Consider the following 23,178-nt stretch of genomic DNA (forward strand, 5'->3'; position numbering starts at 1 on the left):
CGTCGGCGTACACAAAGACGTCTAATCCCTTCGCCGGGAAGGCTGAGCGCGGTGCTTCTCCCGGACTGCCCGTGGACTGACCGACGAGACCCAGTGGCGACGACGGCGGGGCGGCGGCGCCGCTAACTCATTACCCGCGTGCGCCCTGGGCAGCAGACAAAGCCGAGGGGCGACACGGCTGATTTGTCCCTTCCACCGAACTGAAGAGGTCACCGGTGTGAGCGGTCAGCGCTCGCGTCCCCATCGATCAGGATCGTCGCTCAGCAGCAAACGACCTTTGGGCCTGGGAAAACAGTTCGCGACTCAGAGACGCCAAGTTCCTCCTTGCCCGTGTATGTGTGTGTCTGTGCGGTGTGCGGTGCCACGTGGGGAAGGCGGAGCCTAAGAAGACGCTGGCGGCCCATTGGACGCTCAACCAGAGATCAGATTCCCTAGCTGGGTGCTTGGGGAATCTGAACTGCATTTAAGCAGCCATCTGTGGGGTGCCAGATCGGATCCTCCCTCCTTTTCTGACTTTGGTCTACTTGCTACTGTACAAAATGTAGAATAAACCGTTCAAGCTTGAATATTCCTCCCGAAGGCTTCCCTCCGTAGTCTGCCTGCTTCGCCCTAATGCGGTGAAGACCCTGGTCCCGATTACCCCGATCACATCAGCGCGCATACGGAAGACGTGCCAGGGCGCATGACGCATACTGCGCACTCGCCCGCGGCGCTGGGAGTCGTCTCGCTGATGCCGCCGATAACTCGCGCCGCCCTTATCCGCTGTGCACGCGAGCTGCTGATCTCCCTCTCATACGCGGCAGCCCCTCACGATTCAGCCTGACCCTCGCACGCTGTTGTCTTCGGTTAGTGCAGTAAACCCAATCCACGTCGCCGGCCTAGAAAGCAAACTTACCCGCGACGCGGATGGGGAAGTTCAGAAGGTGATACGGGGCGTCGGTAAAGAGCTGCGGCGCCGAGTGTTCGAAACAGCAGAGAGCGCGAGGAATTGGCCGACCTGGGAGGTCGGGCTTAAAAGGCCGCAAATGCGGTATACATACGAGGGCTACAGATAAGCTGCCGTGCAGGGGATGCGGTCGATATGCTGTGAATATAGGCTAAGCACAAGCAACAATGTTCCTGTCTCCCGCTGCATGCGAATACGATAGCGCGCCACTTCCTACCTTCGTACGTATACAGCCTATTTTATTATTTTTCCGCGTTTCAAGCAGGTTCGCTTTCCGCGAAGGGAAGGTCGGGCGCCATCGAAGTGCTTCACTGATCATGCATTCGAGACCACGCGTTTCTTATGCCGTAAAGAGAGCTTTGAGGACTCGAGCGCAATCGCGTGCACAAAACATTTCAAGAGGCCTCCACCGATCTATCCACACTGACTGGCAGCGTACAGTCAGGGTCAACTTAGTGCACCTACTCAAGCGATTGCAGGGTTAAAAAAGGAAAAAAAAACAAGCTCACAGGCAACGACTGGACAGAGAGGAAAAAGACCGGGAAAAAAAAATCTCAACAGCCCCGAAGCTCAGCCAGTGAAATGAAATCGGGAGGCGCAGTATTTACTTATCTTTGTGTCGCCAGAGGTTCACGTGGATATTCGCCACAAAAAGTAAACACCCCTTCTCCGGTTTAGGACTGCACACTCGACACCAAATAGCACCATTTCCCTAGCGTTTCTAGTATTCACTGGACACCTATTTGTAACCCTTATTCCTCCCCAAGAAACGCTTAAAACACAAAAAAAGACTACCGTTTGAACCCCAAATGATGTTTGAAACACTGCTCTCTCTCTCTCTCACAACACTCTCTCTCTCTCTCACACACACACACACACACGCACACGCACACACACACACACACACACACACACACACACACACACACACACACACACACACACACACACACACAGACAGACAGACAGAGAGAGAGAGAGAGAGAGAGAGAAGGACAGACAGAGACGTCAGCCGCACTCTTGATTGTGCGCCTTCAGCAATATCCCGCAAAGAAAGCTCCGACTTCAAAGGCCTCCAGCGGTGCGCAGTTTCTTGCACTATATTATAGAGAGATTTAGCACAGCGCGATCCGCTATATCGTGGTCCCCAGCTGCGCCTGCTTTTAGCAGCTGTGCGCCTTTCAGGGCCATATCTGCCCATGCGCAACTGGAGCTTCGAGGAACCGGTTCGCGGTAGCGGATCGCGCTATACTACATCTCTCCATTATCTCACGCATTATATCACCGCATCAGACCCACGTCGCATCGTTCTCAAGCGACTACACAGAATGGAGCTGTATACACCGCCAACGGTGTTTTGGGACAGTGTTATATAGGTCCCGTAGCTTGCCCTAGGCAACAGAGACATGCAATGAACTTTTTGTTTGCATATTTAAAGGACATAGTGCGTAGTGACAAGCTCTAATTTAACCTTGCATGTTAGCCTCAACCATTCTTCACGCAGTGAACTCTGCTACTCATAAGTAAGTAGAAAACCAGCGAAAAGGACGCATTCACAAGGAGGAGAAGTACACAGGACAACGCTGGAAACACAACTGAAAATTCTTTACTTGGTGGATCGCAAATATCAGAACAGGGCGCACACGCGCGAGTGCAGCCACAAACGCTATCAAAACAACAAACACAAAATTGATTAAGCGACCGAAGATTGCATGTGGCAACCTATGTCCCATTCATGAAACTGTACTCTTTTGCCGTGAACATAACAGAGCTGTCGCTGACGCATTCAGTTCCTAACTGCTTGATTTTGAAGGCTTCTAAGATTTTGACTTGCTACCTTTCTTCCACTGTGGAAGAACATGAAAACTGCAGGTATATAGAGAAGCAGGGCGTTCCCATTGGCTCATGTGTAGCTCCTATTTTGTGCCACATATTAAGGCGAAAGCCTTTAATGCCTCATCGTTGTAAGCAGCAGTTGTCGACAGGAAATGTCACGCTTTTTAATTGGTCGAAACGGCCGTGACGTCACAGTGCGCGAATTTCAAACGGGGCCAATTGTACTTTGCCTAGTAACCATGGAACCAATTGAAGGGATCGTATAGTGATGCTCCAAGTGGGACTGAGCTTAGTTAATTGCTTAATTACCCAAATAGCCTAATTAACTTTTCTAGTGAGGCCATATAAGTAAATAAAATCGAGTAAGAAATTGGTCGAGCTCGGGAATCGAACCCCGGTCTTCGGCGTGCGAGACGAGAATGCTACCCACTCCGCCATGCCAGCTCGATGGTTTGGAATGAACAAAGGCGCGCCTAGTGAATACGGTGTCTTCGCTCACTCCCATCCTCCTCCCTTCCCTTCCGGAGAGGTTTTGGTGTCCACAGAGATATGAGAGGCAGATACATTTCCTTTCCTCAAAAACCAACTTACCGACGAGCGAGGCGTAGAACCACCGTGCGTAGAACCGAATGGGCGATGGCGTTCCATGCACTCCTGGAAGCGCTGCAAGACGCTGTAGCGTTCCACTCTTACCCCCGTATTCACAAACGTACCTGACACTTATCTTTTCTCTTCATTCACTTAAGAGGGCCCTATCGTGTTTCACAATCAAAACTTATACTTAAACTGAGCAGTTTTGCGGCCTTAACGTATGAGTAAGTGGGCATTTTTCAAGGTAGGCTGGGAGCTACCTTAACGCGCTTCTGATCACATCCAAGATGGCTACCCACTATGAAAGCTTCTCTGCGCAAGTCGACTTCGTCGCCTTGAGAAGAGAAATGGAAAGCCGGGAAGGTCGACCATATGGGAATACATTACGGCGCATACTTCGGGACCGCATCAACCCAATGGAACATTACGAAGACAGGGAATTTCTCTCCCGGTCCGTTGTGGGAGGCAATTCTTTTCTATGGGATCGGCGGCCCGGTTCGGATGACGCGGCTGTGTTACGTTCTGTGCGAGCCGAGAGAGACGCGCGCCGGCGTTCTGGGCCAGCCGAGTGAGACGCGCGCCGGCGTTCTGGGCAAGCAGAGTGAGGCGCGCGCCGGCGTTAAACAGAAAATATATACAAAAAACAAAACAGAAGCAACTGTTTTACGGGAGAGAAAAAGAAAAAAGCAGCTCCGAATAACGCACGAGCAAAAACTGCGAACACACGCACACATATACACAAAAGTTTGGACTGGATTGGATCTGAACGACCGCATCTGTGGCCAGACTGAAAACGACGATCGGCTGAAAAGAGCATTTCCGCTCTTACGTTTGCATTTAGCTTCGCGAACACAAGAATCAGAACTTAATTTTCGTTTATAGTCACTAGCAGCATGTTATTTTTTTAAAAAACGTGCAATTAAGCGCTAAAATAGTTGGTAGCCTCGTTCTCAGGCATACTTTTCTGAACGATAAGTGGTCCTTTCATAAGGCGTCCTTTTGGTGCGTTAAGGCGGGTTTTGGAGTCGCACTTAAGCTTTCCCTCAATCTTGTACTTTCTGAGTCCTTATGAAAGTTGCCCTTTTGCCATAAGTGTAAGGCTGGTTTGCGAATACGGGGGTTAGAGGCGAAGCTTGACATCTTAACCCCACATCAGTGACCACACTTTAGGTAAAAAAGTGCCCCCTGAATTTTGACGGGTGTTCACCGAGATATGTGAGACAGTTACTGCGTAATTTCCTTTCCTCAAATACAATTTTCATTTCCTTCATTACGGGCCCTCTTTGTCTTCTTTCACTCCCACTTCCTCCCTTCCTCTACGGTGCGGTTCAGGTGTCCACCGAGATGACAGAGAATTACTTCGCCATTTCCTTTCCTCAAAAAGCGTTGCGTTCAAAGAGCAAGGCATCGCGCCGAACGGGTGGTGGCGTTCCGTGGACTCCCTGGCAGCGCTACAACACGCTCTCGCGTTCCACTCCTAAAGGCGAAGCTTAAGCGCCATTAATTAGCAGTTAATTAGTATTCAGGCATTAATAAGTAATAAAACCATTAATTAGTGATTTCTCATCACGTAGTAATTAGTACTCAATTATATGTGACGCCACCAGTGCCACAGAAGCAGCGTAAGTGGTTCGGAAAACGCTTTCGCCTCTACGCACTTTAGACAGTCAAAGTGCCCCCTGAATTTTTTTTATCTCATTTTGACAATGTGTTGCATGACACGCTTATTGACGATCGAGTAGTGAAAGTGTTTAGGTATGTAGACGATTTCTTAATTTTCTTGAAACTAACTTCCCGTGACAGTGTCGAAGCGGCCGCAAATGACATTGTGACCTTCTTCACCGATACCTGTCCTGACTGAGTTTTACTCATGAGGTGCCCCTTGATGACTCACAATTAGGTTTTTAGATTTGACTCTCACCTTCTCTGAAGAAAGCCACGTTTGCTGGAGCTACTCTCCACGGACCAAGAAAAGCCTGCTGCCCTACTCCTCCTCACATTCCAAACTTGTGAAGAGAGGCATTGCCAACCTTTGCCTCGGTAATGCTCTGCGCAGGTCTTGTACACACAATATGCAGAAGAGTTTCTTAGCGCAGCTTGACCGCTTGCGGTCAGCGGGCTACCCTGAGGACGTCCTCGTTTCTATTGCTGAGACCTTGGCCAGTAAATTTAAGTCACAGTACAAAAGAGATGAAACGCCTAGTGAAGAATCCAGACCTGCTGTAATGCCATACCTGCATAAAAACTCACATAACGTTAAAAAGGTAGCCATGAAATACGGTGTGAAGGTAGTCTTTTCTGCGCCCACCAAACTGTCGTCGCTTTGTTCACGTATCTCTAAAATTAGCACAAAAAAGAAATGTAATGTCAAACACCAAAGCATGTTCACCAAATGCACAACCGGTGTTGTTTACTCGCTCCCACTGTCCTGTGGCAAGGCAGGTCAAACAGGTCAATGCGCCAACAACCGTATGAGGCAGCACCGCACTTCGCTGCAGCCAGGCAACACAGCAAATCTGCCAAGACATTGCAACCACTGCAAAGACTCCACCCGTATTTTCCATAATGTAAAAATCATCGGCCGCGGCAAAACACAGATAGAACGAGAAATCTTAGAAGCCTTCAATATCAAGCAGTTAGGAACTGAATGCGTCAGAGACAGCTCTGTTAGGTTCACGGCAAAAGAGTACAGTTTCATGAATGGGACATACGTTGCCACATGCAATCTTCGGTCGCTTAATCAATTTTGCGTTTGTTGTTTTGATAGCGTTTGTGGTGCTCTCGCGCATGTGCGCCCTGTTCTGATGTTGGCGATCCACCAAGTAAAGAATTTTCAGTTGTGTTTCCAGCGTTGTCCCGTGTACTTCTCCTCCTTGTGAATGCGTCCTTCTCGCTGGTTTTCTACTTACCATGCACCAACTGGCCCAACAAGCTACGCTCCTTCAGTACTTGCTAGCTCATATGTCGGACTATGCACTTCATCATTTCATATGCGGCATCATTACTCGCCGATTCACCTTAGTACGCATTTAATGGCCGCAATTTATATTCCACCCTTTTTTTTTGTTTTATTTACCTTCTCCGCCCTGCTCTCCTTCCGCCTTTTAACACGCAAATTCCCTTCACCACGCAGAGTAGCATGCCAGCGATTTTTAGACGCTGGCTATATTCACTGTTTTTCTATTAAAGGGCTTTTCTCTCTCTCTCTCTCTCTCTCTCTCTCTCTCTCTCTCTCTACACCGCCGACAGGCTCTCTCGCCCGAGTCATCGCCGAACAAAGAACCGCGACGCACGCGAGGCAAGAGCACGTGCTCGTCGCTCGGCGGGCGCACAAATGCACCGAAGGGAAGCAAACGGCAGCGGCAGCATGTCACGAACTGGCGTGCGCCGGCGGCAACCGGTAGCAATTTGCGCTACGCAATCGACACTGAACACCGGCGGTAATCGGCGGCCGGAGGAGACGAACGGACAAGCGCGTGCTTCAACTGCTGCGTGCGCGCGCGAACGTACGAAGCGCGGACCGTTCTGCACGTGTACGCGCGGGTACGCAGGTGCCCACACCCGTTCCGCGTTTGCTACGTGCAGATGGCGTACACAGCAGAGCGAGAAAGAGGGGGGGTGACAATTGATTTTAACGGGGCACAGTCTCTGGGAGGAGTGGATAGCACGCGCTCAAACGCAAACAAGGCACAGAAGGGGCACCACCATAACCGCGCATGCGCTACACCAGCAAAGCACACGTGCGGGAACACGCATGTCCGGGGGACGTTTATGCACACGTGCGTAACGATAGGTGAGCATCCCTAGTGTAGATCGAGACGCGAAACTACGTCATAGCGAAAGAAAGAGTATATTCTCATGGCTAATAAGTCGTGCAGCCCCAATACGTATCAATAGAAAGGACAGGCGATAGGACCACAAAATAGCCCGGCACGAAATTAACTGTTCCCGTAAACGACGCGCGCTGGACAGCCTTTGAGGTTTTGTGTGACAGCAAGAGATCACTTTACAAAATAATTCGACTAGGTTTGTGTTTGTGCTGGACTTTACCAGGAGCATGCAGCGTAGCGCCGGACTTCAAACGCTAAGTTTCATAGATCGATTATTACGTGTAAAGCGACTTGCCACGTTCTGGCTCGGGGCGTATACGCGATACCACAGTACGGGACGACGCTCAATACAGAGGCTTTTGCAAAGCACAGCTACGCGCAGACGCCTCGGGACCCGTGCACATCACGCAACGAAACAGCGGCGCAAAGAAATTCAAGGCCCCGGGCGAGCAGCTGCCCCGCAAGGTCTACTACCGCGCAATATGCATGCAGGAGTGGCTCCGCCGGCTGAGGCCACGGAAAACGCGGAAAGGGGGCAGATTTCGCACGCTGCGACGGCTCACCGCGACGGGAGGCGCATCGGAACGATCTCGTGTCCTCGCCAACGAAAGAAAAGAAGCACTTGAGGAGAAAGAAGACAAAGCGTCCGCCAGAAGAGAATTTCCAGACGAGCGCTCGAAGCATGGTTTTAATGCAAGAAAGCCCTATGCCTTGCCTGTGTCTGCGTACAGACACACATTGAAAAAAAGAAGAATATAGTTATCCGGATGCGCTTGGAAGAAGATGACGGCGAAGACGACCTCGACAAAAAAACATTGGCTTTTATATGAAAGCCCATGCAAAAAGGAGAGTTTGCCGACGTAGTCATTATCTCATTACTGAACGCATTTGTGCTGCTGGTAGTCCGTCGACAGCGCGAACGTATCCCCGAAATTTCAGCACGCGTGGAAAAATTCAGGAATACAAAAATAAAGCGCTTGAAATCATGTGTGAGATGCGCGCAAGAGGCAGATTTATTGAAAGAGACACCGTGGGGGGGGGACCTATTTTTTCACCCAAGGCGAGAAACTTTACACAGAAAACCCATGCTGATTCCCATTCTTCGGCGAAAAACACCAAGAAATAGTACACAAAAAGACGCAGCGTGACAGCAGGTTCCATGCCTCAGGGTGCGGTGCCAGGCAGGCAGCAGGCTTCGTGGGCGCTGCCGGCTTACGTACCGGTCTTGACGTCAAAGTCTGCCTCTGGACGTCGGCGTTGAGACCTGCTTACTGCGGACCTATTTTCGCTGCCACACGAGATCTCGAAGTCAACGCCGCGCTCCTGGTGACGTGGCACCTGCTGCCATCTTCTGCGTCCCTGCCTCCTGTCGATGCAATACGGCCGCGCGGCAAATGTCCAGCCGGAACACGTGGCGGCTCTTTCGCGCCCTAATTGACCCAACGCAAACACGCATGGAAACTCAAAAACACCTCCAAAGAGCAATACACAGCTTTCAGGGCAACACAACTCAATTGGCGCACAAGCTCCGGGACCAGTACTTGTGCACCACACAGGACCCCCGCGGGCCGGCGTACTCTTATGCAGGTTCTGAGAACGTTGAGCTGGATCAACCGTTCCAGCTCCACGACCTGAGGGCGGCCTTGGCAAAAATGAAACGCGGCACCGCTCCGGGTCGGGACAAAATTACAGTCAAATTGTTAGCCAACCTCCCCGACCTGGCATACCTGTCTTTATTGAATTACATTAACTCAATCTGGCTTGGGGAAGTGCCACTCCCCATCGACTGGAAGACCGCCCTGGTCACCTTCATTCCTAAAGCTGGCAAGGCCATCAGCACGGACAACCTCCGCCCCATCTCTCTGACTTCCTGTGTGGGCAAACTCATGGAGACGATGGTACGTGACAGGTTGTCCGAGTTCATGGAATCCAAACACCTTTTCGCAGACACCATGTTCGGATTTCGCCCACAAAGATCTGCACAGGATGTCCTGCTACAACTAAATCGGGATGTCCTCGACCCCGTCGAATGCCCTCACAATGACAAGGTCGTACTCGCCTTGTATTTGAAGGGTGCATTCGACAACGTTACCCACGAGATCATTCTCACCCACCTCTCTCAAACTAACTGCGGCAAAAACGCCTTTCAATACATTCGGCAATTTTTAACCGACAGACAATCTTACATTCGAGTCCAGGATAAAGAACATGGCCATTTTCATTTAGGAACCAGAGGTACACCCCAGGGCGCGGTGCTGTCAGCCCCTGTTGTTCAATTTGGCTATGATGCGCCTACCGGCCCAGCTGGGCGCTGTCGCCAGTGTGCAGCATGCGCTGTACGCCGATGACATCACCCTGTGGGCTACACAGGGTTCCCTTGGAGACATTGAGGCCAACCTGCAGGAGGCGGCGACCATAGTGGACCGTTATGCTCGCCGCTGCGGCCTCCAATGCTCCACCCAAAAGTCTGAATTTGTGCACATACGCCCCTCACCAAAGTGCACAGCCAAAATTTCATTGTCTCTTGAGACAGGTCCAATTCCTGAAAATATCGAAGTCCGGGTACTGGGGCTCTTCATACATCAAAACAGACGGTCAGAAACAACATTGGCCAAACTCCGTCAGGTGAGGGACCAGGTGGGCCGCTTGGTCCGCCGGGTTTCTAACAAGCGCGGGGGGTTACGATGTAAGGACGCCTTGCGGCTGGCGCATGCATTTGTAACCAGTCGCATTCTATATTCGACTCCATACCTCCGCCTGCGGAAGCAAGACGAGGATTCACTCGAAGTCATCCTCCGCAAAATTATTAAGCGGGCTCTGGGCCTCCCCGTGAACACCTCCAACAAGCGCCTCCTGGGGCTGGGCATGGTGAACACATTTCGGGAGCTCCGGGAAGCCCACTTGACCAACCAATACACACGTCTCTCAAAGACATCGTCGGGTCGCCGCCTGCTTGCCCGACTGCACATCCAACACACCACTCTTATGGAAGAGCGCGTACGTATTCCATCCCAGTGGAGATGCGCCCTCCACGTGCGCCCTCTTCCCGCGAACATGAACCGTGAAGACCATAATGGCCGGCGCCTGGCGCGGGCGGAAGCCCTGGCCCGCCACTATGGATCGAAACCCGGCGTATTCTACGTGGATGCCTCCGGCCCCCACCACGGGGGATGGTACACGGCCGCAGTCGTCCACCAATCCAAAACAGTGAACGGCCTTACTTTCCGAGCCCGTGACATAACACACGCGGAGGAGGTCGCCATTGCGTTGGCTGCATCTGATTCCAATTCAAAAACAATTATTTCCGACTCGCGAGGGGCATGTCGGAACGTCGAGCAGGGCTGGGTACCATATCTAGCCTACCGCATTCTCCAAAACAGCGTCTACACCAGGGACCCCGCGCACCGGCGTATCGTTTGGGCTCCTGCTCACATGGGCCTTGAGGGAAATGAGGCAGCTGACGCCACCGCCCGCGCGCTCTCTCACCGGACATTCCCCTCCGACCCCGACGATCAGGAACTCGAATTCACTCCCGCTTACTCCTTTAAAGACATTGTTTTACATTATCAATCTGGCCATGGTCTTTATCCCCGCCCGTGTAAATGTCTCTCAAAGGCGGAGGAGCGGCTTTTGCTTCGCCTGTATACCAATACTTTGCTGTGCCCGGCAGCTCTCTAACACTTCGACCCTTCTTTCTCGGGCAGCTGTCTGCACTGTGCGTAGAAGTCTTCGGACATTTACCACATGGTGTGGGCTTGCCCCTCCAACCCTGCTACCCCCCCTCACCCCAACCCAACCCGGGAGGACTGGGAGGCGACCCTGCTCGGCTGCTCTGACCTGCAGGCCCAACGGGCCTTGGTCGCGCGAGCCAGGGCGGCGGCCGACGCCACTGGGGTCCCGAACTAGGGACCTCCACCTAGTACTTGTAAGGGCTGGCCCCCTCTGGGTCAGCTCATGCAATACCTCCAGTAGTGCATGTGTAAATAAATGTTTTCCACCACCACCACCACTGGTGAGTGAAAGACGCGCATCTTCCCACGAGAGCAACTGCTTTAGGACTCTCCAAGTGCTAATATAAATCAGGACTTTCGGGCAACAGGTAGTTACGACTACGTTATTTTTGTTCTCGTTAGCGTTCTTCTTGTGCGTGCTGTAAATACGTTTGATAAAGTGCTTTTTGTCGTGTAGAGCCGTCCGGTGTGCCTCCTTCGCGTATAGTGCAGCCCACACAGAACGCCTGCTAATTACGTGATACACACAAACACAGTCCCTTATGCGTATGGTCTTCATCTTCTACAGGCAGCCGGTCCACTTCCATCCCCGGTTATATACTCGGCACCAGCGAGGAGCACACTACATCGCGCACGCGCACACCTGTAACGCATCCCACGGCATTTGCGGCAGGCACCGGCATTCACTGCCCTCCACTACGCCCTGAAGCCGCACCGCAGCTGCTCCTCCCAGCGCACATGCAGGCTGATGCATACTTAACTGACGCAGCTCGTAAACAAAAGCCCGCTCTTAGGAGCACGCAGTACAGCTTTTCGCGAAATGGTGGCATGAAAGAAGCGCGACTTGTGGTGTAAGCGAACAGACAAAGCAGTGCGCGGCGGACTATAACAGGGAACGACGGCACAGCGATCCGGCGACAGAATAGAATGGTGTCAAGCGTATGCAGCCAAACTGACTCCCCTTATTTCCCGGGAAGGACCAACTGTGCAGGTTTGCGACGCGCAGTCACGGAAGCAACGCAGCGAATCCATCTCTGCAACTGTGTACATTCTCTAAGCCGAAAACAGGTGAAAAGCGGCTGACAGCAGCACTCAGTCCGCACGACGAAAGGTCAATTATTCCAAGAGTATTTGCGGTCGATGATCCACGAGCACTGAGTCTCTATGGGGTAATGACAGCTGGTCTCCGAGTGCTGTGGCAACGCAATTAGCTCCGAAAGGACTATCTCGTATACCCTTTTTACTCCCTACTGGCTTAAGAGTGCACGTGCGCACTCGTCTAACTGCCAATATAAACGCTGAGAGGGCACACGCGGCCTGAACAGGGACGTTGGATGATCACGGCCACGACTCAGAGTGGTCAGTTACACTGAAAATTAAGAACAAAAAAAAACGTGGAACTCTCAAAGGGAGATATACCTCCCGAAATCACCATTTTGGACATTCAATAGCCTCAACTGAGACTCAATGGACAGCAATAAAGTCACAGGGCAACAGAGACTCCATCGAAAGTAAATGAAGATTTACAGCCAACGGCGCCCGCCGAACGACAAAAGCACTAACGTCGCAGCATAGCTCTGTTGCCTGCCGCCCTGATGAGTCTCTGCTCGAGGAAGAACAGGTTTAACGAGGGAGTGGAAAGTGCGTTCGCTTCTACAGGCACCGGTCGAGAGAGAGGGAGGTTGAAAGAGGGAGAGCGACTGCGTGTGCGCACACAAACACAGCGACGGAAGCACGAACTCCTCGGCGGGGACTGAGATAACTGGCTCGCCTGCGCGGCGACGATGCGTAAGCCTGGGGTGGTACCGCATGTGACGCTGAGCAAGCGGCCAGCGCTGTACGTGTCTCGACGTTCGCGTCCCCGCGTACACGCCGTACCCCAGCCGGCGTGCGACAAGCCGGTCTCGTCTTCCTGGATGCATCGGGGTCGATACAACGCAGCTGCGCAGGCGAATGTCCTCGTCTGGGGGGAAAGTGCGCTCGACACCGCACGGGAACATGCTGAATATATCGCAGTCTGTTTCGTTTTATTCGAGCAGCGTTAATTAGGACGGATAGACCAGAAAGGTATATAGAACAGAATTAGTACCTAATCGGGTTAATATCACAAATGTGCTCGAACCGGCCATCAGGCTGGGCAACTAACACGAGCGCATAAATGGTTCTCCGTCGGAATTGCAAGTGGATTACAAGCCCTGGGCTTCAATAAAAAAAAAAAAAAGAAAAGAAAACAGAGGAATGAAACATGCCCGTGAATCAACATGTTCTCTTTCGGGAAAAGAAAAATGTGAGCCTTCAAAGTGTTCAATATTCGGAAGAAGAAAAAAAAAAACATCGTTGGGAGCTAAATCGGGCGAGTGAGGTGGATGTCGCACTGTTTCAAATATAATAGTGGCTCGTTTATGAAAGGTTATGGAGATGTTTTCTGAGCCGGGGCCTTCTTCATTTCGTCCAAAGAGTGAGCCACAATTGGTTGCTGTGAGTGTAATCCACAGGTAATTCCAGGTAATCCACTATAACAACCCCAAACCTGTCCCAAAACGCGGATGGCCCCGCCTTGTGGGCTGACCTTCGCATTCAGAATTTCATTTGTCGGGACGAACCCGGATGTATTCACTCTTATGACTGTTCTTCGGTTTCGAAATCATAGCTAAAATAACCACATCCTATCCAATGTAACAAGCCTCAATGTTTCTGGTCAGCATTGAGGCTCTGGGGACAAACTTGGCTTAAACCTTCTTCATATGCAGCACATCAATTGGTAAGTAACCCGCGGAAACTTGCTAAATGTTTAGGGCCTCTGCTATGAAATTAGCTAATACTCTCCTGTTTTCAAAACTATTTCGTGAACCGTGTCCTCAAGTTCCGAAGAAGTCGCCTCCACAGGGCTGCCTGGATGTCCTTTATTCGTCGGTGCTGAAATGACTTGCTCGGAGTCGAGACACCCAGCTTATGACTGCCCCTACACTTGCTGAGAGACTATAAAAAATATACTTGGCAGCCTTTTCTTGAGCAAAGAGAAATTTTATCTCAGCGCGGACCCTCCTTCGGTGTGACGTTCATTCAGATCAGCGACTAGTTCACTCCAGCAGTAAAAATAAAAAGGGAAAAATCCAGAATAGTTGGTTGAAATTTGGCCTAAACTGCTCAAACATGATGTGTTCTGTAGGAAAATACCTCACGTTATTATCAGACAAGCGGATCAGAATAAAGCTCGACTTATAAGCACTCCCTCATACAAAATTTTTTACCCAGAAAAAAGGCACGGTGCAGAATAACACGAGACGCCCTGTACATTATACCATAGTCCTTACTAACTGCAGCCAACGGGAAAGGGGATAGTAGAAGCGATGTACAGAAGAGGTTAAAGGTGTTCATATCACCGCTCTTACAAAGCATTACGGAAAAAAAGACGCATAGACAGGTATACTGCAACTCAGCTTACTTATTTTAACTGGTTATTATTCCAATATTAATTACTCTCAATAAGGCTAGCTATTTATGTAACGACGCAGTTCCTTGTTTTTATCCTATATATTACATGGAGCAGCGAACTTAGGGGAGGTAAACGCTTCAGATCAGCCCCCTTCCTTGTTACGGATTCAGTTCCCATCCTAAAACATTTATTGCTAGCGCACTACAAAGCCAGCAACCAGACAACAACAAGAAAGCGCCTAAATGGTCTATTTTCATTGCAGCTAGCAACCGTGGATATATTTCTATTCATGATTTTTTTTTAAACCAATCGGAAAGTCGCCAGCTGCTCACACTTTACTGAATATGTATACCTTGCTGAGATAGTAATTCTGCCTTTCATTTATATTTCCTTGTGACAAATCCGAACTTAGCACTTGACCCACGATACAGCGGGAGCTAAGTCACGAAAATTTCACTCGACGCCCCGTTGAATAGAGAACACAAACGTGAAAATGCCGCCTCGACTTCCCACTGAGGAAACGAACGCGGTTCAGCGAAAGCAATCGCTTGATTCGAGTGTCATCGGTGATTAGCCTGAAGCGGCCGACTACGGCGACGACAGGGAATACATTTTCCTCCTTCCGTCACTGCTACCACCATCTACTTCCCCGTTCAACGCAGGCAGCCCGGAAAACCGTCTGGAAAGGATTCGGTGTACCGGCCCACTCCAAGCGTGTCGCGGAACTATCCTTCACTAAAACGCGTTAACCCGTGCACTCGCTAATCACAGTTTTCGATATACGCGATGACTGGCTGGTAAATGCATAAAAATAAAAAAAAATTCACAGGAACACTTAATTATCTTATTATGTTTTGGCAATTGTCTAATTATGTTTCTGCAATTAAGAGCCGTTGATGTATTTACCGGAAGTTTTAACTTCCGGTCTGGTGACGTCGCTTCCTTCCAGCCAAGGGGCGAATTTTCTGACCGACAACAGATTTTTTTTCCCCCGTTGAGGCTTTCAATACTATCACATTAATAACAACAGAAAAACCACGTATGAAGCACGTTCGCTGCGTAATGAGACACCTTTGGGTCACGTCATTTGTTGATGCTTTATGAGCACAAATACCGGATGACACAATATAGCCGCGGGACAGATTTTACTGCGAGGTCCCCCTTCTTAGACTGAAAATAAAACCTGACCCACTACTACATCACGTGACCCACTATTGGCGGCCGCACAGCATGAAAAAGTGACGTGACCCACCGGTGACCCACGAGGCAGCGAACGTGTTTTAAGTGAGTGCCAACAAGATGCTGATGTTTATGTTAATTGTTGCCAGCTATAGTGGCTGAACCTGCGTTACTGCCGGCAAGTGCTCCGCCGTAGGAACACCTTGGGTAAACGTTAAGCTAAAGCCCACAATTCGTAGCACGCTTTTGCGCCCTAAATGTCACCTCCTATACCACTCGTGTAAGCAGCCAGTCTCTATACCTGCCACCGGGTGAAACAAACTTCCGCCTCTGGTAGTGCAGTGTTGCACCGCGCATGCCCGCAGAACAAAAACTCCGCCTTCAAAGCCAGCTTTATTTCTTCCGATGGACGGACGCGAAGCGGCTGACTGGAAGAGTGATGATAGGAACCGCTTTGCAGGAGCCCACACCGCCATAATTTCATGCAACACCCACATCCAAGCACATTTGATGCGCAGACAGCATCAAAAATAGAGGTCGCCTCCAACCAAAACCAACGTACAAGCCTGTCACGTTTCCAGCTCAGGTCGTTTCGTGCGCCGACTGCGGAATGGGCCAACGCATACATAACGTCAACTAAGAACCGTCGAGACGCTGGTGGTAATGAGTGACGAGTTACCGGAGTGTTACCACAGCCACGATCAAAAGCTTATTCCGACGATACCTTCGGCGAGGCAAGAAAACGATACATAAACCAGCCTCATCTCAGTGTCCGACCGCTTTACGCCTTGCGGTAGAAACCCGAAGCTATAGAGAGATTTAGCATAGCGCAATGCGCTACCGTGAATCCGCTTCCGCGGACACCCAGTTGCGCCTGCGCAGTAGCAGGCATGCGCCCCCTTGGAGCCATCTGCGCATACGCAGCATGAGTCTCGAGGAACCGGTTCGCAGTAGCGAATCGCGCTGTGCTAAATCTCTCTGCTGAAGAGCCACTCAATTCTGAACGTGGCAACGAACATGTCGTAGATACCCGAGATATTTTGTGGGGGACAGGACGTCAACCTCGTCATCAGCCTAACTACATCCACTGCAGGACGAAAGGCCTCCCCCAATGATCTCCAAATTACACCTGTTCTGCGCAAGCTGCAGCCTTCTTCCCTGTTCCCGCAAACTCCCTAATCTCGTCTGCCCACCTCTGACTTTCTGCCGCTCCGTGCTGTGTATACCTAGTCCTGCGATACGCCACGTTGCCCAAAGAAACCATCGATTATCTGCCCGTTGCTATTACATGCACAGAACAAGTTCATTTCCGGCTTTTGATTTTAGGTAGGATACCATTAACTCGCGTTTGTTCCCTAACCCACTCTGCTCTCTTCTTGTCTCTTAAAGGACTATAGACACCTAATTTTAGTTGCGCGCTCCCTTCAGAGGTGGGCAGCGGAATCACTTCGACTTAACACGTGCACTGACAGCGCACAGTACACGGGCGACTTTTGCGTTTCGCCTCCATCGAAGCGCGGCCGCCACGGCAGGGTTCGAACCCGGGTACTCCACGGAGTGCAATGTTTCTGCAAGGCTTCGATAACTTACAAATTAAGCTTCTAAACACACGCGATTGTTATGTGCTAACTGAAAGAGTGCTTACCATATCGCCCGATCAAGTACAGCTATGGTGGAACCGACGATCATCTTTGTCAGCGAAATAAACATTATCTTAGCGAGATCGCCATCAGGCTTGTTACCGCTGCACGCAACGCCTACTGAACGTACAGCCTTTGCCAAAAGCAACCAGGCTGCACGGTTTGCTTCTCATTTGAATAGTAGAGCCCTTACGGCTTCCCTAAAGATCAAAAAGTTCTTGGAAGGTGAGGACAAGGGTTCTCTTTACCATACAGAGATTTAGAGCTTGAGAACTGGCACAACAGCTTCAATATACATCCGAGAAGCAAACCGTGCAGCCTGGTTACTTTCGGCAAAGACTGTACACCTCGCCAGAGGGAGCGGCCAGGCGGCCGAAAAACACGGTAGGGAGGACACAGGAGGGAGCCCCCGAAACATACCCGAGAGCAAAGAAAGGTCACGGGTGCAGCTACGGCGGAGGGGCCGGTCGTTGTTACGCGGCCGCGTTTCGTAACCGGCCGGGGACAGTGGATGGGGAGGAGGAAGGCACGACGGCCCAACTGCAGCAGAATAGGATGGAAGAGGAGAGGGGGGGGGGGGGGAGAGATTGCGTCGAAAGCGAAAGAGGAAGCGCCGAGGAGAAACCGGAGACGACGCGCCTAATAAGTGGCCCACACACTTGCCTATTCCGAGCGCGGCACAAAAGAACGCCAGAGAGGATGGGGCCAGGATAAGGGGGACGACGAAGAGTATCTCTCTCGAAAGGGGCCGCCCCGGTCACTGCGCGAGCGTGCTCGCCGGCGCGTGTGTGTAATACGCCTGGGTACAGCCGCGGCATGCTGCTGACCGGACTCGGCTACAGATGAGAAAGGATGCGATTCGAACAAGGGACGCGGGGGATTTGAGGGTCTTAAAGAGCAACAACGACAGCTGGGCTTGTTTGGGATACATATTCCCCCAGAAAAACATTAATGAGACAAGAAAACCAGATCCAACCAAAGATGAACAAAGGGAGCCGAAACACGACATGGCAACATCGACCGAATGTCCGGAGACTCCTTAAGGTCGCTAAGCACGCAGCCACAAGGAAAGCCTTTGGTTACCAGTTCTCATGGAGCTGAGGGATGACTTTTGTACAAGCCAGCGAATGCACCGTGGGACCTTTTGAAATACGACACGCTAATAACGTTTACGAGCAGCGAAAGTGGCTGTACAGCATACCACAGTTTATATCCACACATGCGTCGTTATCAATGTTTACAAAGCGGACGCAACGCTGCGACTCAGTCAGGCAGATGTAAGTACAGGGGACTCTCATTAATTCGAACTCGCTTAATTCGAACATTATGTTTATCCGAACTGAAGTTTTGGTCCCGTCACCGTCGACTGCATTAAAAATAATTGTTTCGCTTCAAATTCCGGGTCCACTTCGATAACTGATTTTGAGATTTCCTAACGCCAAGCACATGGCGAGAAACTTCGATAACACTGTTACTACGGACGAGTAGGTCAAGAAAAAGTACTGCGAGGGGAACAAATAACCGTTAGGTCCCCATGTTCAGAGCGCAGTTCTTGGTATGCGCTGAATAAATCCGCACAGAGCGTTACATGGTCGGTGCAAGGAGTTTCAGTGCACCGCGTGCAGTGCGAACATGGGGAGTAGAAAGAAGGCGGCTAACCTGGGCCAGAAGGAAGAATCCATTGTAGCATCCACAGTGTCACATACGCTCTCCAGTGTAGTCCAGTCCAAGAACAATGACATTCGCATGTGTGACGTAGCTAGTCGTCATCAAAGCACTGTTACCAACGCACTGGGATTTAAACAACGATAGACAGATAGAGCGCATTTGGCAGGCGGTGGTTGAGAGAAATATAGTGCTCATTCTACAACACCGTCATTCGAGAGCTTTACAGACGTGAACAGCACTATACCCACGCAAAATAAGGGGCTCACGCAAACGTTTACAAGGCCCTCCTTCTTCACAGTGCGTACTTTACAGCAGCATTACTGCGTACTCCCGCATAGTATATATGCCGCTATATACCGGTACTGCGCCCTAAAAGCTAGTAAACAAATACATTCGGAGGCATATCTTTACAACCGCATGGCGCTGCGCATATGCAAGTAATATCTGCGATCCTCGTAAGCACCCACAATCGCGTGACAACTTGTTCCATACGTGGAAAAAAGTGCAACGAAGCCCGACACAATTTCACCGCGGACAACGCCAAAAGTGGAAGATTCCACTGCAAGTCAGTCTCGACGTCCCTCCTTGTTTTTCGCGCACTTCAGGTGCAAATAACTCAGGAACGAACAGGCAAATGCCCCTCAAAGCGGGCTTCCAGCCAAAATCCATGGCAAATCCTCTGTAAAGCTAGCGTGAAAGGGGATTAACGACGGATTAACCAAGAGTTGCAAGGAATTAACTACGTATTAACCCACGAAGTCACGAAAATCTGTCCACCCCACCGGCAGTAGGGCCTCCTTTGAGAAGCATTTGCCGCTTCGTTCAGGAGTTGCATCCGATTACAGACCTTTCCTCACTTTCACTTGGTTCTTATATGCGACTGACCACATAAAACGCGGCGCGGTGTGTACGCTAACCAATATGACCAAAACTGCACTTAACGCGTCCAAGAAGAACCACAGAAACGACAAACGAACGCCAAGAAAGATAGAACCCCCCTCACCCCACCATTCAAATTTTCGCTCTCACTCGAACAGCAATTGCACGAATTCGCTCCGTTTGCAGCTCGCATCGATCCTCGGCCGCACATTCAGACAGTCGGAAAAGCTGAAGTGTCTCGATCGAACGCACAGAAGCAGCGAGCGCCTCCGATTCTAGAATAACGCGCCCGCGCCTCGGAGAGAGCAAAAAAAGGGGATTCTTAAAGCGGCCGCGATTTTCATTCGAGAGCTTCTCGCGCGGACATCGAAAAGCGATCGCACCAAAGAGAGGCGCTCTGATGGGAGCCAGGCGGAGGAGTAATTAATTCCACAGAGCCGCGACGCAGGCGCACACAAACACACGCGCTTCCATGCTCGGCGGCAAAGCCATCAGCAGGGAGGAAAGAACGACAGAGGAGAAAGAGAGAGAGAGATGAGAAACAGCGGGAAGAGAGGAGACGTAATTTGTTGAACCAGCAGCGTGTCCGACAAGAGGACAAAAGAACGAAGAGCAGACACACACACGCGTGCCGGCGGCCGAGACCACGTATACGTAAGTACTGCACGCTCGCCCCCCAGCGCAGCTCTGAACCTGTGGCTTCAGACCCGGCGGCCGGAGAGAGCGCGGGTGCGCACCGCGGGACGGTAATTACGGAGCAGCCGGTAACGCGCCCGCTCTGCTTTTCACCGCGTTAACACCGCAGGGGCGGCGGCGACGCCGAGTCTCGCGTCATTTCCTCCGCGCGGCGCGGGCCTTCTCCGCAATGCACACCTGCGATGCCAGAAAGCCACGAAAAAAAAAGAAAGAAGGAAAGAAATGAGAGGGAGAAGGAAAGCAGGTAAGAACAAACAGAAAGCGGACATTAGCGCCATTCGTTAACGGCCCCACCGGGGAAGGCCAGTGTCCCCTCTGAACTTTGTATTCGAGTCGCGATTAGGCGGCACACCGGAACGACTGAGCGGCCAAAACAAACGGCGATAAGCGACGACAGCCCACTTATGGTGCGCAACAGTGCGTCCACTCTGTCGGCTTTGCGCTTACTTTTGCGTCACAGAGCGCCCGTAAACACACACATAAACAGACCTCACAAGGGCTACACTTTACAACGTGGATATAGTAGGGTTACGACGACCGTCGGCAAACACCCGCGCGCAGTGACTTTCCGCCCTCCTAAACGGCACCCAGCTACTGCCTGCTAGTATCTCAAGCCTGAGAAGACAGCGTCAACAGTGAGGCAGACTACACCCGAGTGAAAGCGAACGCTGCCGCAACATCAAATGCAGCGCGTCGCGATATACACCGCGTATCATTCGCCGTGTCAACTGCGACAGCGGATTTCAGGCGAAACAACTTCGTTTTGCACGGCGTCTTTTTTTTTTTTCTTCTCCTCTGTGTGTAGCCCAACAGAGATATGCCTCGAGTCCCAGCTCGCGGACAAGGTCACTGCAAACACGCGCATGCCCGTGTTCGTGCACAGAAACGTCCAGAGACCTCCGAGCAGAGAGAAGCTACACGCCTCCGCCGAGATGAGCCAAATGGAACGCCGCGCGCACACCACGCTCACGAGTTTTTGGTCACGCGCGCATACCGCGAAGAAGAGGCATCCACGTGACTCCCCGCAGGCAGCGGCCGAGCGAGGGAAGGCAGATAGAGACGCGCGCTAGATAATGTACTACAACCTCAGCTGCCCAACACACGCGCCAGGAGGCTCCGGTTGCGACGGCAGAAGCAGAAGCACTTGGCGCCATTGTGCAGTCTCTTCTTTTTTCCCGCTGGTCATTCCGCGCATTCGGCCCTGAAACGGCGCCGCACGCGCGCTCAAAACTGCGGGGGAAGGGCGGCGAGAAAAAACGTGCTCCGCGAAACCGAAAACGGCCCACCTGCGCACATTCAGAGCCGGCTACTAAAACCGATCGCCGCGGGTCAAGGTACGAGGACGGAGCGGCGGACGAAACAGCGGCGGCGGCTGCTGTAGCAGCAGCAGCAGCAGCGAGCAGCCCCGATCGAGACATTCCACGTTGCCGCGCGCGTGTGGTGATGATGGCGGTGAAGGGCTCCCCCTCCTGAATATATCTGCAAGGTGCATCCAAGCGACGCCGGCGAAGCGCGGTAAAGCGAGGGGCGGTTCGAAAATGGCGCAATTCGTCTCGGCGCCGCAGGCGCGAAGAACAAATAACGCAGAATTTCCCTTCGGGGCAAAAGAGAAGCCGTCCGCGCCCGCAGGCCAGCTGTCTGCTCCGAGCTCGACGGCCTCGGAGCAGTTTTGAGCACGGCTTCCCCTCGATTCTTCCTCAATAAACGAGCGAATAGGGACCGAAAGTTGGAACAGTGCCTTGACCACCGTTGGTACGCCCGCCCACAGTAGTACATTACATCGCCATGAAACTTCGTTTTCTCGTCGAAGCCCCTCTGCAGGAATTCGCTAGATGAATCTTTCGTGACACATCCTAGGCACAACCTCCGCACCCACCGAAAATACAGAACGATCGCGCCGAAAGCCCACGGCTTGAAAGAATGAGCAAAAGAACGAGGAACAGAAGGCGGATGCTTCCTTGGAAGCAAACGTCGTCCTCGAGAGGTTTGGAGAGCTCTTGGGCGGGAAAGCCAGCGCAGCGGCCTGCAGCTCGTACACGTACTGTACGCGCAGCAGCCAAGAGCCTGCTTCAGCAAGCGACCACCGGCTACCGCGCGCGGAGCAGGCAGGCCTAGGCCATAAAACAAACGACGCATCTTCTTTCCACTTCTTCCCCGACGTATTCAAGAGGAGGCGAACGCTGGAGCACGCACACAGGTCCTTCGGAGGGAGCCCCGCGTCACGGAAGCGTCGCGAGGCGCAAATCCAAATTTGCGCAACTCGCGAGGCTCGCACGCGGCGCGCAACATACGCGCTTCCTCGTGCTCCCGCGTAGCGCGGCTTCCTAGACATGCGCGCGCGCAAACGGGTGCGCGCGTGTGGAAAGCACCTGCTTTCCCGCAAGCTTACGAGCGTGGCTTTCACGGAGACACTACGCAGCGTTCCGCAGACAGTCTTTCACCGTGTAGATTTGGGCTTCCGGCTTTCGAGAACGAACTTCGGAGGCAAATATGCCACACAACTCGCGAGGGTGGACTGTATGACGAAATTAAACACACACGGGCACGCACCGAAAGAATAAGCCTGACTACATGGAGAGAGACTAAAAGCTGGAACCTTGGCTGCGGGTCCCTTGCGACTGATCGTATCTGCTTGCCGGACAAATAATAATATACATACGGATATAGCTTTACCGCGCAGCAGAGTAGGCAGATTAATACGCGCGAAATAGAGGTCAAATGGGGAATATATTAGCGACATTTATCG

General features: G+C 51.7%; 1 protein-coding gene across 2 annotated transcripts in view; it reads right to left on the reverse strand.

Annotated features, from left to right (window-relative positions):
- Positions 1-23,178, reverse strand: part of RhoGEF3 (Rho guanine nucleotide exchange factor 3) — a 355,331-nt gene that overhangs the window by 288,940 nt on the left and 43,213 nt on the right. Inside the window, exon 1 of one of the 2 annotated variants that reach the window (XM_089544804.1) lies at positions 3,374-3,470. The exons of the other annotated variant lie outside the window; for it this stretch is intronic. The gene's annotated coding sequence lies outside the window, so the exon portion shown is untranslated. Of the gene's footprint in view, positions 1-3,373; positions 3,471-23,178 lie in introns of those variants that run through there. 2 annotated transcript variants of the gene reach the window in all.

This window comes from Amblyomma mixtum, chromosome 5 (assembly GCF_055824585.1).
Source record: "Amblyomma mixtum isolate Tamu chromosome 5, ASM5582458v1, whole genome shotgun sequence".
Classification (NCBI taxonomy): Eukaryota; Metazoa; Arthropoda; class Arachnida; order Ixodida; family Ixodidae; genus Amblyomma; species Amblyomma mixtum.